Source organism: Podarcis muralis, chromosome 14 (genome assembly GCF_964188315.1).
Source record: "Podarcis muralis chromosome 14, rPodMur119.hap1.1, whole genome shotgun sequence".
Taxonomy (NCBI): Eukaryota; Metazoa; Chordata; class Lepidosauria; order Squamata; family Lacertidae; genus Podarcis; species Podarcis muralis.
In genome coordinates this window covers 55,640,017-55,657,315 of record NC_135668.1, presented here as the reverse complement: position 1 = coordinate 55,657,315, position 17,299 = coordinate 55,640,017, and the positions used below count along the sequence as shown (strand labels likewise).

General features: G+C 53.7%; 1 long non-coding RNA gene across 1 annotated transcript; it reads left to right on the top strand.

Annotated features, from left to right (window-relative positions):
* Positions 1–2,326: 2,326 nt before the first annotated feature.
* On the top strand, positions 2,327–8,918 carry LOC144325464 (uncharacterized). The gene is made up of 2 exons (XR_013390619.1): positions 2,327–6,480; positions 7,912–8,918. It is a non-coding gene; the product is annotated as an uncharacterized LOC144325464 (long non-coding RNA).
* The last annotated feature ends 8,381 nt before the right edge of the window (positions 8,919–17,299 follow it).

Genomic DNA, 17,299 nt, shown 5'->3' with positions numbered 1-17,299 from the left:
GGAAGGAAGGAAGGAAGGAAGGCAGGAAGGCAGGCAGGAAGGCAGGAAGGCAGGAAGGAAGGAAGGCAGGAAGGAAGGAAGGAAGGAAGGAAGGAAGGAAGGAAGGAAGGAAGGAAGGAAGGAAGGAAGGAAGGTAGGTGTCCTCTCGGGGTGGAGCTACTGGAGCCGGGGAAAGGGCGTCGGCAGGGGAGGCGGGGCAGCACCCGAGCTTGTTCCAAGCACACTCCAGACCCTGCTGGAAGGATACGGAGGGGCAGCGTATAATAACACCCGCGCCCCGCTTGCAGCTGGGGCAACAGCCTCTCCCACAGCCCTATGCGGTGCAAAGCTATAATTTTTGAAATACAATTATCAGAGTGCCTCTGGGCATGTGCAGATTGTTCCTCCCGAAGTAGAAAGAGGTCCGGCTCCCGCTTTAGGAGGCGGGCGAACGGTTCCGTCCAGGGTAAAGGTGGCGGTGAGAGGATGTGTGCGCAGAGGCGGATTTAGGTGCACCTGCTGTGCACGCGGGGGTGGGGCTGTGCGGGGGGAGGGCTAGCCGTGCGGGGGGAGGCGAGGGCGGGCACCGCCCGCAGCGAGCCATATCACTGTCTAAGCCCACCTGCTCACTATGTGCATCAAGACTTCATACCAAGAGGGGAGTGCCCGGTTTCCTTCTGGCTGTGCTTCCCCTCCTAGTTTACCCAAAGTGGGCCACTAGGCAGCATCCCCCCCTCCCACCTCACCGGGGAAGTGAAAAACAGGCGGGCCTCCCACTTATTCCACACCTCATGTCTTTCCCTGCTGATTCCGCCAAGCCCGTTCCCTTGGCTGTGGTTTCACTAGATAGGTGGGGACAGTGGGAATCTCGTTCATCCATTCATGTGTGTCACTAGATGAGGCATTTGGCTCTCTTTTTGTCATCATCCGGGCACCACACCCCTCAGACATTGCGGGGACAGTGGGAATCTCGCCTGTTTATCCGTAGATATATGGATTATTTTCTAGCAGTCCCGTGCTACACCTGGGCCATTTCCTGGGTGCTCACACCCCAGCACCGAGGGAGGCTGTTGTTTTGTTAAAGATGGAATGAGCATAAATGCCTCCAATCACCACTCATGATGAGAGAACCTTAAGGTCTTGCTTCCAGACAATACTCTGCTCCTCTGCCAAGGGATCACTCCACACCCCTCTGCAGGAGAGCGTTGCAGATGTGGTTCTCAGGTCTTCCACTTGGTAGCACTCTTATCTTTTTATGAGATATATTTTCCTTTACTTTGTATCTATTATTTTTTCAAATTTTGATGTTTCTTTTGCAAGTCCTACTTTTTTTATCAATGCTTACTCTTTGATGTTTTTGAAAATATTGCAGCCAGTCTGTTAAATGCCCTTTAATTTCTTCATATTTTTTTCAGTATAGGTTCATCCTGTTGTCCTTCTAATAATAATCAGTATGTGGCCCATTCCCCTTCCATATTCTTTTTCTTAACTGCCTGTGCTTCTGTAAGTGAGGTCCACAGGGGGTTCTTGGGTTCCAGTATTTCTTTATATTCTGATCGGATCTTATATAATGGTTTCCTTATTAAATGATTCAGGAAGCCCCTGTGGACCTTTACCTTCTCATATATTAAATAGGCATGCCACCCATACCGATTATCATATCCCTCCAAATCTAATACATCAAAATCTCTTAATGTTATCCAATCTTTAATCCATAGTAGTGCTGCAGCTGCATGATATAACTCTAGATCAGGGACCGTGAAGCCTCCTCTCTCTTTTTATCACTTCGTAGCGCTCTTTAACCAACTCCAGGAGATTACTGTTGCCCGGTGTAGTAGTGGACTTCCTGAGCATGAGCCCTCCGCAGGTCCACCTGTTCGCCCACAGGTATGTCTGGGCCTAATATCCCCGGGAGGAAAGCCTCCATTTTTTAAAATGAAGGATACCTTAATAATTCTTTTGAGTTCATTATAAATTACATTGCAAATTTCCTTCATTTTCTTACAGGTCCACCACATATGTAACATTGAGCCTTCCGCTTCCCCACATCCCCAGCATTTACTTGAAATGTTTAGACATTTTGGATAATTTTAGTGGTGTTAAGTACCAGCGGAATTGAATCTACATAAAATTTTCTTTCAAGGTGTAGCATGCGGTGAACTTCAGAGATTTTCCCAGGCTTTCATTGGGATACTATAGCCAAAATCTTGAGCCCACTTGACCATTACAGATTTTAGAGGATTTAGAGTTGATCAGTTCTTTTTCCAATGTAGAGGGTTCCATTGCAAAACCATTTCTTTCGTCTAGTTTAAATATCTCGTAAAGTTGGTGATATTTTAATCAACCTGACAGATGTTCTCTAATTTCTTCAAAGTTTTTTCCTTCCTCTTCCTTCCATATTTTTTCTTCTTCACTGCTAGTGCTTCAAGGGGAGATATCCACCACAGAGTTTTAGGTTCAAATAAATCTTTGTATTTTCCCAAACCATATAGAGAGGTTTCCTTATAATACCATTATTATTTTTTTCTGGATCTTTATCATAACCTAAGCAGGCATGCCAGCCATAACTGTTGTAATGTCCTTCCAGGTCTAGAAGGTCTGTGTTTTGTAGTGTGTGGTGCCTATGGGCTTTTATAGCCTCCGCTGTTCTTTCTGGGAATTTTTCCATCAGGGCTAGGTTCATATGGCGTGCCCCCGAGGTTAGGAGCCTAGCCTCCTCACTAGCCAGCAGGCTAGACCCTCAGGGGTCCATCTCCTTTTCACCTGATGCGTGTTCTGATGCGCATCATACCAATCTGGGTGGGCTCGTCGGTGATGGACACCACGCCCGGTCTTGGTGTTAAAGGCTCTCTCGCAATCTGGGTGTTTGCATACGAAAACTGGGATTTCCACCGCAGGAACTACACCAGGCCCAGCAGCACGGGAGCTGCTCCTCACCCGGGTGGTTCAGTCAGATGACCCGCCACCTCTCTCTGCATTGCAACGATTCATATCCACTTGGGATCTGGGTGAGGATGAGCTGAACCTCTCTGGCAAGGACCCAGAGTCTCAGATAAGCCTTCCCTGTTAGCCGCCTAAAGATGTTGCCGCCTAAAGACGTTGCCCAACTCTTACCATGAGGAGCTATGGATAGGCACGTGGAAAAGACTGCAAAGATCGATCAGTATAACATCACAGATCATCAGCTTCCTTTTTTATTTTTTAAATCATCATTGGGGTGCCACGCCGCTCAGACATTACTTCTGATTATCCGCAGAAGTACGGAATATTTTTTACTAGCAGTCCCATGCAAGCCTGGGCATTTTCCTGGATGATCATAAACAAGCATTAACGGAAGCCGTAGTTTTATTATTTTTTTATTTTGAATATATCTTTATTAATTTAAAATAAATACATTTATGAGAACAGACGTACATACAAGTAAACAAACACAATCATACAGACAAATAACAGAAAAATCAAACAAACCACCACACTAGAAGATACAAGAAGATTAATATAATTATCATCATATTTACTCCTGATACTGAACACAATTATAAAACTTATACAGAAGAAATTTAAAACTGGCTTCCAATTAATCTCACTGTACTTTATCTATCCATTACTTTATACCGCACAGTTACATATTTCTTATATAATTTCTTTTTACCTCCCTACGAACTTATATTTATACAATACAGGGATCAGTCTAATTCTGCCAAGATGTTTCCTTTTATTCCATAGTTTTCTAAATTTTCTTTAAAGATCCCCAAATCCTTACAGACTTTTTGTTTTGGTTGGCCTCTTACGCTTCCTGTTGCTTTCGCTAGCTGCAGATATTCTACTATTAGGATTTGCCAATCTTCCGTGTTGGGTATTATTGTGTTTTTCCAATTTCTTTCTTTCTTTTGAAAATAATATTTATTACTTTTCCAACAATTTAAACACTACCAAAAAAAAGAACAATACAATACAACACAAAATCACTACATAACACTAACACATTAAACTAACAAAACCAAACAAGAACATTTTAAAACACATCAAACAATTTCAGTATCTTATCTTTCATTCGCTTATTTCAACGACCTCCTCACACCTCCCTTTTTGTATTCTACTTCTGTTAATTGTTTCAGCAATTCCTTTCCATCTTCCTCTGTTTTCTATCCTATAATTATCTTAACACATCCTAACCTTATTTTTTCCTTTAATATTCTATTAATCTATTTATACTTAATTTCTTATAAGATTTCTACTAAAGCCATATAACTTCATTCCAACATTCTTCTAACATTCATTAATTTTACAAAACAAAAAAAATTCCTTCCAGTAGCACCTTAAAGACCAACTAAGTTAGTTCTTGCAGTGGCGTAGCGTGGGTTGTCAGCACCCGGGGCAAGGCAAGTAATTTGCGCCCCCTAACCCGTGGATTTTAGCACTCGAGTGCGAGCGCGCCCTCGGATTTTTCCGGTAACACTTGACTTTATAGAATCATAGAATAGTAGAGTCGGAAGGGACCCGATGGTCATCTAGTCCAACCCCCTGTGGTGATGATGATGATGATGATACATTTTATTTATACCCCACCCTCCCCAGCCAGAGCCGGGCTCAGGGCGGCTAACACCGGTAAAATTACAATAGAAACATAATGGGGGGAGGGACCAATTTAAAATACAGGTTAAAATGCAATTTGAAAAGCAGCCTCATTTTAAAAGTAGCCCACAAATCGAAACTGTAAGGGGAGGGAAGACATAAGGGTCCCACTGAGTCCAAACCAAAGGCCAGGTGGAATAGCTCTGTCTTGCTGGCCCTGAGGAAAGATGCAGGACCACGCAGCTGTCCCGTGCGGGGATCGAACCTGCAACCTTGACATCCCTATTTCCATAGGGTTCGGGTTTCCGAGTGGCTAGGGAAACCAAGCTGGATGGGGAGGGGAAGCCACAAACATGAGTCTGACCAAACTGCCGGAAGCAGTGGAAGACAGGAGTGCCTGGCGTGCTCTGGTCCAGGGGGTCACGAAGAGTCAGACACGACTAAATGACTAAACAACAACAACAATAATAATAATGTATGAAGTTACATTGAAAGAGCTACATTGGCTCCCTGTACGTTTCTGAGCACAATTCAAAGTGTTGGTGTTGACCTTTAAAGCCCTAAACGGCCTCGGCCCAGTATACCTGAAGGAGCGTCTCCACCCCCATCATTCTGCCCGGACACTGAGGTCCAGCACCGAGGGCCTTCTGGCGGTTCCCTCCCTGCAAGAAGTGAGGTTACAGGGAAGCAAGCAGAGGGCCTTCTCGGTAGTGGCACCTGCCCTGTGGAACACCCTCCCACCAGATGTCAAAGAGAAGAACAACTACCAGACTTTTAGAAGACATCCGAAGGCAGCCCTGTTTAGGGAAGCTTTTAATGTTTGACGTATTAATATTTTTTTGGAAGCTGCCCAGAGTGGCTGGGGAAGCCCAGCCAGATAGGCAGGGTATAAATAATTTATTTTTATTTTTATTAGACACCCCCCAAGCCAAGGAGATAAGTAACTCTACAACTTCAGAAGTCATCTGAAGGGAAGTTTTTTTAAATGTTTCATGTTTTATTATATTTTTATCCAAGGTGACTGGGGCAGCCCAGTCAGATGGGAAGGGTATAAATAATAAAATTATTACTATTATTATTATGGAATAGGGCGTCTCAATTTTCTTTGATGAAATGTTGCAAGGTATTCCGATTAATGCTTTTTATAGGATATTGGACACGGTGCAAGTTTATGGCTGCCAAGTACTGGCCTGAAATGAAGCGCAGCCGGCGTCAGGGAACTGCTGGAGGATGGAGCTTGCAAGTGTTAGAACGCAAAACGCGGACAGGTTCAGGCGCGCAAGAAGGTGAGGGAAAGGGGAGCCCGGATGGCTCAGTTTAAGAGCACGGCACTCCAGGCATTCTTACTGAAGTTACATGTAACTTGCACTTTCTGTTGCACAGTAGACTACTGTAGACTACTGTAACACCCTTGTATTGCTTCAGGGTCTCAGATGTATGGCATCCACCTCTGCAGAGTCTGTCAAGTCTTCTGCCTCTGGCTAGACATTTTCATATTGGGAGCACATTGATCCAGAGTTTTATGGAATTAAAGTAATCCCTTCCTGACAGAAAAAACGTGCAACCATGCCTCTTGGTTTGGTGTTTTTTATTCTTCTTCTAATCCCCACCATCAATGTGCTCCCCTGCTTCATCAAACCATCTTTCACTCAGGGCCCCTGTTGTATGCAGGAAGTTTCCTCTGTTTCTGAAGTGATGTTCCATTACCTTCAGTTCCTTTGCCAGGAAGTTCCCAGCTAAGGACTGCTCGCCGACCTGCTTAAAGGCAATTTATGAAGGTGTTCTCTATGCAGGCTCCGTATGCTCCATCTCAGGCATTGCAAACAGGGACCTTCATCATTTACCTTGATGTGAAACTACGCCACAAGTCTGGATGCCGGGAGACCAAGCCAGGTTCTACTTGTCCTTGAGCAGTGGTCCATGCAGGTAAGCATTTGCACCCCTCCAACTCTAATGACAGCTGGTTGTAAAAGTAGGGTAGGACCACGGTCTGTAGTCTGAACACCCTGTGTTGGGGTTTCAGGGAACCCTTCCTCAAGATTTCCCTTGCAGCCTCTCAAGGGGTTGGATTGCCATCCTTCTCTCAGTGGTGAATGGGATCCTAAGCTATTTCCATTTGCCTGACCTCTTTAGTGCCATTTTAGCATTGACCACCACTTTCTTTTGGGGACGTTCTCCAGGGAGACCATTAGGCACTTCTGGTAATGATGGTAAGCCCACATAGTGCCAGATGCTCCACCACTGCGTGAGGGCTGTGAGGTTGGATACTCAGCTCTTCAAAGGAGCTGCTGTTTTTCCTAGCAGCGGGTATCATGCATTGGAACCATAAAATGCATGAATGGATTATAGAATAGTAGAGTTGTAAGAGACCAGGAATCATCTAGTCAAAGCTCCTGAAATTCAGGATTACTGGAACAGCAAATCCAAATTCTGTCTGGGTCATCCAAAACCCTGAAGGGGTGGGCTCCATTCCATTCTGGAAGATGCATGACAGCTGTCTAACAACTGGAAGACTGGAAAGGGATCCCCTGTGGAAAAGCTAAGGGGGTGATGGGTGTTTTTTGAGTGTGGAAAGTGTAGCCTGCTGCACAGTTGTCTACATGAGCCTCAGAAGGTTCTGTGTCTGGAGAAAAGGATTGATAGGTACAGCTCCTGCTGTGGTCCCCACTGAACTGGGGCTTTGGATGCCTATTGGCACTTATGGTACAATAACCCCAAGATCTGGGTGAGCCCTGGAATGAGTGCAAGCACTTGGGGGGGGTGTGTGAAATGAGAAGTAAATCTGATCCTCCATGCTCTGCAATAATTTTCCTACCAGCCTGGGAGAAGATCAACTGCACACCACTGAAGTTCTGAGCCTAGCTCGGACAAGGTGATGATGTACCCAGAATAATAATACCTTTATTGTCATCATATAACCTGTGTACAATGAAATTAAATGAGCCTCCCTCCTCCCTCCAACACTCAATCTCGTTACACTCTGTGTGCTTATCGAACAAAACACCACCTCACAAGTCAATTTTGCTATGTTATTTTCCGTTCAACAGCCTAACAGCCCACGGATAGAAGCAATTTTTGAGCCTGTTGGTACAACTGATTATACTTCTATATCTCCTGCCCAAGTTTAGTAGACCACCTGAGTTATCTTGATTTTCCATGTGAGGTCCTCACTAAGGTAAACTCCCAGGAATTTAAAGCAGGAGACTCTCTCCACACAGCACCCCCCCCCCCAATATACAATGGGGCAGGTTCCCCTCTCTTCCTCCGGAAGTCCAACAGCATCTCCTTTGTCTTACTAATATTTAGGTGCAAGTTATTCTCTGAGCACCTAACCAAGATTTGTTTGTTCATTAATAGGCTGCCACTGGAGTGGATATTGGGATTGGTCCTAGGTTTCCTCTGCTGGATGTATCCATACCTGTGCCAGAATGTTCCTGTACTTCACGTGGATCTGGAGCTTGGCGGTCATGAATTCTCACTGGGGCAGCAGAAGTTTCTGCCGTGATTGGACTTATTGTTTTGCAGCAAACGGTGACTCATATAATGTTGGATCTGCATGCAGATAACCAGAACATGGACATGGAGACTTTCTGTGATGTTTCAAGTTGTTAAATAAAAATGATTTGTGTATTAGAATATATATTTCAGGTAAGTCTAGCTAAATAAGATGGTGCATGCTTTATATCAAGGTTGTGCCAAGGTAGCCAGATTTGAACATGAATCGTGGAGGACCAGAGGTGGTTCCAAGGACTTGCAGGGGGTGGCACCACCTACTGGTGATTTTTGTTACAATGATAACTGAGATTGCTTCATTGCATATTTTTGCATTGCTGTTGTGGGTTTTTCTTGCAAGCTGAGGAACAGATTCACCGCATAACTTCACTCCTTCTAGACCCCGAGGAACTTGCGGAAGATTGGGCGTGTAGATTGTTAGGGTGATCTAGAAGGGGTGGGTTGTGTTGAACCAAAGGTGAACTGTTCTGGAAGCTCTGCAAACACCATTTTGGTAGTCAAGGTAACCCCACAATTAATAGGTAGTTGTTGTAGTGATGAGCTCCTATAAGCTAATTGGCTTGTTTTGATGCTATCCTTAACTGGGGGCTTCGGGTGCATGGAGTCCAGAAAGAGGAGCTAGCTGTAAGACTTTGGTATTTGCCACCTATGCCCCCATCTGGTCAAGTGGAGTGATGGGAAGTCCTGGCCGAAGTGAAGAATGCTGCTTTGTGTACAAAGATGCATGAACGTTTGCTTGGATGCAGACAAGCCAACTCCTTGCTGAGGTGTCTGTCCTGCAACTGTAAAGGGTGGGAGGCCTGGCAGACTGATTTGCTGTATTGAAGCTTTTAATAAAGCACTAGAACTGATCACTCTGGAGTTTGACTTCCTTCTGTGGTACGCCTGCACCCAACCGCTCCCACAAGACCTGCTTTGGGTCTGCAGTTCAGAACACCATAGCAGGGTTTTCTTCTCTTCTTCCCCTGAGCTGAAGGAGAAAGTAATGATTTCATAGCCTAGAGAGTCTCAGGAACTTGGCTGGTGGGGGAGGGGAGACTGGGAGTGGCAGAGGCTCCTCAGAAACAACCAGAGTGGTAAGAGATCCACTCTGAGTGAACTGTTCTGAGACCTGTTGGTATAAAGGTAAAGGTAAAGGTACCCCTGCCCGTACGGGCCAGTCTTGACAGACTCGGGGATTGTGCGCCCATCTCACTCAAGAGGCCGGGGGCCAGCGCTGTCCGGAGACACTTCTGGGTCACGTGGCCAGCGTGACAAAGCTGCATCTGGTGAGCCAGCGCAGCACACGGAAAGCCGTTTACCTTCCCGCCAGTAAGCAGTACCTATTTATCTACTTGCACCCGGGGGTGCTTTCGAACTGCTAGGTTGGCAGGCGCTGGGACCGAGCAACGGGAGTGCACCCCACCGCGGGGATTCGAACCGCCGACCTTTCGATCGGCAAGCCCTAGGCGCTGAGGCTTTTACCCACAGCGTCATCTCTGCCTGTCGTGCTCACTGCCATGCCCAGCAGACTGGGCAGCCTCTACAGCAGGGAGATGGCCCTCAGCCCAGTTGGTAGACTGGGGCACCTTGGGACCTCTGGTCCGTTGACTGGGTGGTAGCCCCACTCCTCAGCTGGGTCTACCAGGCAGCCTTTGGCTCTGGGTAGACTGGGTTTTTGATCCCCTTCAGGTAGACCACCTACCAACTAGACCACAAAGCTGTTCAGTTTACCCAGTGGAGAACTGAAGGCTGTCAGCTGTCATGTCTACCAGCTGGAGTGAGAAAGCACCCAGTGCTGAACTCTGCACATGCCCCAAATTGGTAAGACACTTTACGGAAAGGTTCAGCCTGGCTGGTATCCTCTACATATTAACAACCAGCACCCACCTTCCGGCATGTTGGTGGTCTGGTCACGGGTGGGGCAGGCTGGGGACGGTGGTGCCTGGGAGCTGCAGTTTCTCGCCCAGGAGAGGTTCTGGTTGGCATCCGCTGCCCACCTGCACCAGCCGTCCTCAAATAAGCATGAGAGGAAGGTCTCTGGGGGAGAAAGGCAGGTGGGGGGGTCCCAGGGGTGCCTTTTCTGCCCTCCCCCTTCCAATGGTGCCCACATCCCCCCAGCCTCGAATGCCCCCCCGGCTGCTCACTGCAACCCCGTTCGTCGCCGCCATCGCCACAGTCCTCTGTGCCATCACAATGGCGGGCAGGGGCCATGCAGCCGCTTGGCAGGCATGGGCGCTCGTCTGGGGCACAGCTCCGGGGACCTGGAAATGTTGGGACGGTGAATGGGGAGCCTCCAAGCCCAGAGGCAGTCTATCTGCTTGGCTGGGTTTGGGGGAGGCGGAAAAGAAAGCCTTACTTTGGGGGCCACAGTTCCTGAACTGCACATCATCCAGCGCCACGCTCGCCACTGAGGAGAAGGTCACCTGTGGAGAGGGAGGCAGCGCTCTTGACATGCTCTGGAGAAGGAGCTGGCCAGGGAGAGCGAGGAGCCCAAGACCCACCTGGAAAGCACACGGGACTCTTCTGGTGGAGGCCAGCAGGGGGCGCCAGAGGACGAGGCAAAGCTTCACCACAGGGGGACAATGTGGCCGCCATGGCTCAGCTCCAATGTGAAGCTCCCGTTGAGTCCTGCAGGGGAAGGGTGAGGGGCCTGGGGGTCATCTAGGGGTCCATTCTTTTCCTCTTCGCCGCCATCGCCACAGTCCTCTGTGCCATCACAATGGCGGGCAGGGGCCACGCAGCCGCTTGGCAGGCATGGGCGCTCATCTGGGGCACAGCTCCGGGGACCTGGAAACGTTGGGACGGTGAATGGGGAGCCTCCAAGCCCAGAGGCAGTCTATCTGCTTGGCTGGGTTTGGGGGAGGCGGAAAAGAAAGCCTTACTTTGGGGGCCACAGTTCCTGAACTGCACATCATCCAGCGCCACGCTCGCCACTGAGGAGAAGGTCACCTGTGGAGAGGGAGGCAGCGCTCTTGACATGCTCTGGAGAAGGAGCTGGCCAGGGAGAGCGAGGAGCCCAAGACCCACCTGGAAAGCACACGGGACTCTTCTGGTGGAGGCCAGCAGGGGGCGCCAGGCGCCAGAGGACGAGGCGGAGCTTCGCCATGGCTCATCTCCAATGTGAAGCTCCCGTTGAGTCCTGCAGGGGAAGGGTGAGGGGCCTGGGGGTCATCTAGTCTGACCCGGCGAGGATTGCGGTTTGCCATCTGGTCTCAGCCGCTCTCGTTTTTATCAGTCCCCAATGGGGGACGGGAAGCAAGGCACCAGTAAATGTCATGATAAGAATGATCAGGATGGTATTTCTTTACGCCGACCCTACCAGGCGGGTCAGTGGTCTAGAAATCAATAATAATTATCTGATACAATACATCCTGCAGTTTAGAAACGTATTATGTGATATTGATACGGAATTATAAGAACCGTGCCAGGGGGCATCTCCTCCACCACATTGGGGAAAAGGCTGAGTAGGGGGCTCTGCGCCTGTTGGATTTCCGACCTCCAGCGCCCCAAGCTCACCTGTCTCGGCCATGCTGTACCAGGCACGGAGCTCACAACCTGAGGCCGCGGCACTCAGGGTCAGGGAGTGGAGTCGGGCGGGGGCTACCCGGAGTGCCTGCCTGCCTTCCCTTCCCCCAGGTAGACCTGGCAGGAGCCTGTCCCTTGGTTTAGGAGCTGCGCTGCACTACTATTTATTTTGACTCAGCCAGCATGATGTTGGAGTTTGGTTACACCCATTTTATTCCAGAAGCAGCCTTCTCTTTCTCAGCGATCTAGTGTCTAGGGCAGTGTTTCCCAACCTTTTTTGGGCAAAGGCACACTTGTTTCATGAAAAAAATCTCGAGGCACACCACCATGCCAGATGGGGAAAGGTCACTTTTTACTTATGTAAAAAAAATAATAAAAAAATAGTAACAGCATAGAAGGTAATGGTTATCTCTTTGACATCTGATAGGAGGGCATTCCACAGGGCGGGCGCCACTACCGAGAAGGCCCTCTGCCTGGTTCCCTGTAACCTCACTTTTCACAGTGAGGGAATTGCCAGAAGGCCCTTGGCACTGGATCTCAGTGTCTGGGCTGAACGATGGTGGCGGAGATGCTACTTCAGGTATACTGGACCGAAATCGCTTAGGGCTTTAAAGGTCAGCACCAACACTTTGAATTGTGCTCGGAAAGGTACTGGGAGCCAATGTAGGTCTTTCAAGACTGTCGTTACGTGGTCTCGGCGGCAGGTAGCAGCGCTCACAGCTTACGGACTGCACCGTGTAACAGGTGTCTGGCCCAGCAGCCTAAGGCGGACAAGCCACTGAAACAGGCATTCAGAATCCATTCATTTCATAAAACCTGCAGGGCTCAATCTCTGTGTTTGTGTATGTGTGTGTTTCTGTTTTGCCCAAGGGTCTGGGGGTGGGAGAGAGCTCTTTAGCATGATGCTTTTAAAACAATTAAATTATCAACAAACAAACCTGATGATACGAATAGCAACGTCAGGTGCTACCGGGGGGGGGGGAGAAGGGGGCCTACTCGGAAGTAAATACTGCGTCCAGGCGCAATTAGCGCTGATTTAAGGTGCACCAAGACTGCCTAAAAACCTCACCAAAGATATGCAACAAAGCGCTTCGTTGCAGAGGGGAGAGTTTGTGCACCGTGGAGGCTGGAGGGCTTCTATTCTACATGCGGGGGTTGGGGGGGCGAGGAAAATGTGCTCCGTGGGGGGGCGGGGAAGGCAAGAAAAGGAGCTGAGCTCTAACTATAGGCTCCCACGCTTGAGCAGGCCCGACTCGGTGGGGCGGACCACCCTCTCTCCTGGAGGAGGAGGAGGAAGAGGAGGAGGAGATTCCCATCCACGGCGTGGCCTCCCGCGCTCCTGAACGGGAAATCTCTGCAGCCCAAGACTCTCCGCGAGGCAGCTCCTCCCTTCCTGCCTTGAGCCGCCGCCAGCCGCGCCCCCCTCCCCAGTTATCTGCTGCCTGCCAAGCCCCGCCCCTCTTCATTGTCCTCCCCTTCTGTTTATTCCCCTTCCTCCATCCCTCGCTTTTTTCCCTCTCTTTCCTTTTTTTAAAAAAATATTTTCTCTTCCCCTTCTTTTTTTCCACCCTTTCTTTTTTCTCTTTCTCTCCCCCCCTCCCCGCCCTCCTGGGTTAAAGGATTTGAGCAATGGGTCTGGAGGTGGAGCTCGTCGGAGGATTAGCCCGACTCGCCCGCCTCCCTCCCACGGCACACTAGGCAACGTCCGGCGGCACACTAGTGTGCCGCGGAACACCGGTTGGGAAACACTGGTCTAGGGGTCCATTCTTTTCCTCCAGCACCATGGTCCCCTCATGTTGGGCAGTGCTGGGGTGGCAGTAGAGCGTTCCCGGCGCCTGCCCTCTTCCTTCTAGGTGACGGACAGAGGTGAGACGAGAGCATGGGGCTTTCAGGTCCACTTCACTTAGGAGGCCGGGTGTAGCTCCATGCCGGAGATGCCAGAAGCGTGGCTGAATTCTTCTTGCGGCGCCTGGCAGCTCTCTATGTGTACTAATGGCCAGGCAAGCTGGGACAGGGACAGAAGGCTTTCCCGGTCTACCGCTGGGAGGTCTGTCCGCTCTCCGGTCCACACGACCGTCGTGCGTGTGGGTGGATGGTCCTCCCCAGTCTACCCGCCGGAGGTCCACCGACCGCCCGGTCTACTGGCGAGGGCCCTGGTCTTCCTGGCGGTGGGCGGGACTGCGGACGCTGTCCCACAGTCTGCCGGATGGGGAGGCTGGGCCTCGCTGACCCCTTCCGAGAATAGGGGGCCTCCCGGTCTACCCACCAAAGGGCCAGTCTGCTTCTCGCGTCCACGGTCCCCCCGGACTGGACCGCCACCGAGGGAAGGGGCTGGCAGTGGTGCCTGGTCTCCCGGCCCTCGGCTTCCCTACCAGCCCGCCTGGGAGCGGGCACCGCACCTGGATCGGGTCACTAAACGAAGGCAACAGAACACGGGACGGACCGCGGGGAAGGGGAGGCTTCCACTCTGCCTGAACACCGGTCGCCGGCCGGCCCGCGGAGGGCCCTCCCCGACGCGACCGTCGCTGCCTGGGAGGACGGGGGGATAGCAACGTGGGCCCTGTCCACACTACCAAGCGCTGGGTCCGCCCCACCGCGGGGCAGTCCCCACCCTCACTCCCGCGAGAAGCTGGGAAACGCTGCCGCGGCCACGGGAGCACAGGGGCCGCTCGAGGGTCGCAGGTCCTGGAGCCGGGATCGCAGCCCGCCGCCAGCCGCTCTCCCACCTCGCCGCCCCTCTCCCGGCAGAGACCCGAAGGCCGGTGGCACGGGATCGGAGAAGGAGGCTGCTCACCGCTGCTCCGAGGGAACCGCATCAGATGCCGCGCCTGCGAAGGCCGAAGAAGGGCAGGCTTCTGGGCATCTGTGTGGGTCCAGCCCCTACCTGGTCCAGGGGAAGAGGTTGCCGGTGGCCCCGGTCTACCTGCCGGCACGCGGGGGCGGGTGGGCCTGTCTTCCCGACGGAAGGAGGGGAAGCGCTGGCCGTTTTCCTGGGGGGCGGCCGGGTCTAACTCCCCGCCGGTTGGAGGGGCCGGCAGCATGGCCCGTTCTTCGTGCGGCTGCTGGCGGGTCTCCTCGCGTCCACTGCTGGCCAGAGAAGCTGGGACGTGGCGGTCCTTTTCAGAGGACGGAAGGCTTTCCCGGTCTACCGCTGGGAGGTCTGTCCGCGGCCGGTCCCCATGTTCTTCGCCCGGCCGAGGCGGCTGGGGCTTCCCGGTCCTCCCCTGTCTACCCGCCGGAGGCCCGCCGACCGCCCGGTCTACTAGCGAGGGCCCCGGTCCTCCCGGCGGCGGCCGGGCCTGCGAGCGGAGTCCCCGCGGTCTGCCGAGTGGGGAGGCTGGGCCTTGCCGGGCCCCTTCAGAGAACAAGGGGGCCTGCCGGTCTACCGACCGAAGGCCCAGTCTGCTTCTCGCGTCCACAGTCATCCCGGTCTGGCCCGGGGCTGGTGCCCGGTCTCCCGGCCCTGGGCTCTGCTGGCCGTGGAGGCTGGGTCCTGCCGGTCTACCTCCGAGAACGGGAGGCTTCCCGGTCGGCCTGACGGCTACCAAGGCTACTCACCGCTTCCCTCGGTCACCTCACACCCGTCTACCTGGCGAAGGGGCTGTGGCTTCTAGGTCTGCCCTCCTTGGGGCCGGGAGGCGGCGCTCCACCTGAACGGGACCCTGGAACCGCTGTCCGACGCTTCTACTCGCAGGGATGTCCTAAGCTGGTCCTTTGCTGGTCTTCCTCAGAGAACGGGAGGCTTCCCGGTCTACCGACTTGTAGGAACGGCTCTGCCTGCCTGCCTGCTCGTCGCAGGGCCTAGGGCTTGCAGGTCTACCTCAGAGGTGAAAGGGTTTACCGGTCTACCCTCTTTGGGCCCGGGAGGCTGGCGGTCCACTTGCAATTTGGACCTCGGTAAGCCCGGTCTACCTGCCGGGCGCTCAAATGCCGGGCGGACGCGGTGAAGGGGAGGCTTCCACTCCGCCTGAACACCGGCCGCCAGCCGGCCCGCGGAGGGCCCTCCCCAACGCGTCCGGTCCCGGACTCGGATAGCGACGTGGGCCCTGTCCCCACTACCAAGCGCGGGGTCCGCCCCACCACGGGGCAGTCCCCACCCTCACTCCCGCGAGAAGCTAGGAAACGCTGCCGCGGCCACGGGAGCACAGGGGTCGCTCGAGGGTCGTCAGGTCCTGGAGCCAGGATCGCAGCCCGCCGCCAGCCGCTCTCCCACCTCGCCGCCCCTCTCCCGGCAGAGACCCGAAGGCCGGTGGCACGGGGTCGGAGAAGGAGGCTGCTCACCGCTGCTCCGAGGGAACCGCGTCGGACACCGCGCCTGCCCCGCGCCGTGGGTCTACACTGGCCGTGGAGCGCGGTTGGGTCGTCTTCGGTTCCCCCCGGAAGAACCGCGTCGGACGCCGCGCCTACCCCCGCCGTGGGTCTACACTGGCCGGGGAGCGCGGTTGGGTCGTCTTCGGTTCAACCAGAAGTACCGCGTCAGACGCCGCGCCTGCCCCCGCCGTGGGTCCACACTGGCCGGGAAGCGCGGTTGGGTCGTCTGCGGTTCTCCAGAGGGTCCTGAAAACCCTGTCGCCAGAAATCTCCGCGCGCATGCCGTCCTTGCCCGGCGAGAGCGGACGGCGTCTCGGGCACCGGCGCCGGCGCTGCGACAGGCCAGCGTCTCGGAAGCCCCTGGCGGCCAGACGCGGCAAGCTCACTCCGGCAAGAGGCTCCGTGGCTCTCCGGTCGTGCCGGTCTACCCAGGCGCCGGGTCGGTGGTAGACTGTTCCCGGCGCCCGCCCTCTGCTTCTGGGTGACGGACGGAGGCGAGGCGAGAGCGGTTGGCGGAGGCTAGGAAGGACGGAGAAGGGCAGGCTTCCGGGCGTCTGTGTGGGTCTGGCCCCTGCCCGGTCCAGGGGAGGTTGCCTGTGGACCCGGTCTACCAGCCGGCAAGCGGCAGTGGCTCGGCCGGTCTTCCCGGAGGAAGGAGGGGAAGCGCTGGCCGTTTTCCTGGGGGACGGCCGGGTCTAGCTCCCCGCCGGAGGGGCCGGCAGCGTGGCCAGTTCTTCCTGCAGCCGCTGGCGGCTCTCGCGTTCACTACTGGCCAGCAAAGCTGGGACGTGGCGGTCCCCTTCCGGGGACGGAAGGCTTTCCCGGTCTACCGCTGGGAGGTCTGTCTGCTGCCCGGTCCCCTCTGAAAGTCAAGCTGACGGCGGGGCTGGAAACAGCGGCCGTTCTCCGCCTTGTCGAGGCGCCTGGGGCTTTCCGTTCCACTTGGGAGGACGGACGGACGGATGGAAGGCTTACTGGTTCCCCTGGCGGGTGTGGTTGGTCCTCCCCGCTCTTCCCGCCAGACGCCCGCCGACCGCCCAGTCTACATGTGAGGTCCCCAGTTTTTCCAGCGGCGGGCCTGCGACCGCTGCCTCCCGGTCTGCCTGCCTCCCTGGAGCCTGCCCGTCGCTCCTAAACAAAGGGAAAGGCTTCTGCCCGGTCTACCTGGCAGGAAGGCAGGGGACGGTCGGCCTGCCTGCTCGCCTGCCTGCCTGCCTCCCTGCATGCCTGCTCGCTGGAGGCTCCGGGGCTTCCAGGTTCAGGCCTGCCGGCCGGCCTGACCACCTTAAAGCCGGGCTCTGCCGGACTACCTGGGATACGGCGCAGAACCGCTGCCCGGTCTACTCGGCGCCGGAACTTGGGAAGCCCGGTCTACCCGCCGGAGGGGCTGGCAGCGTTGCCCGGTCTCCCTGCC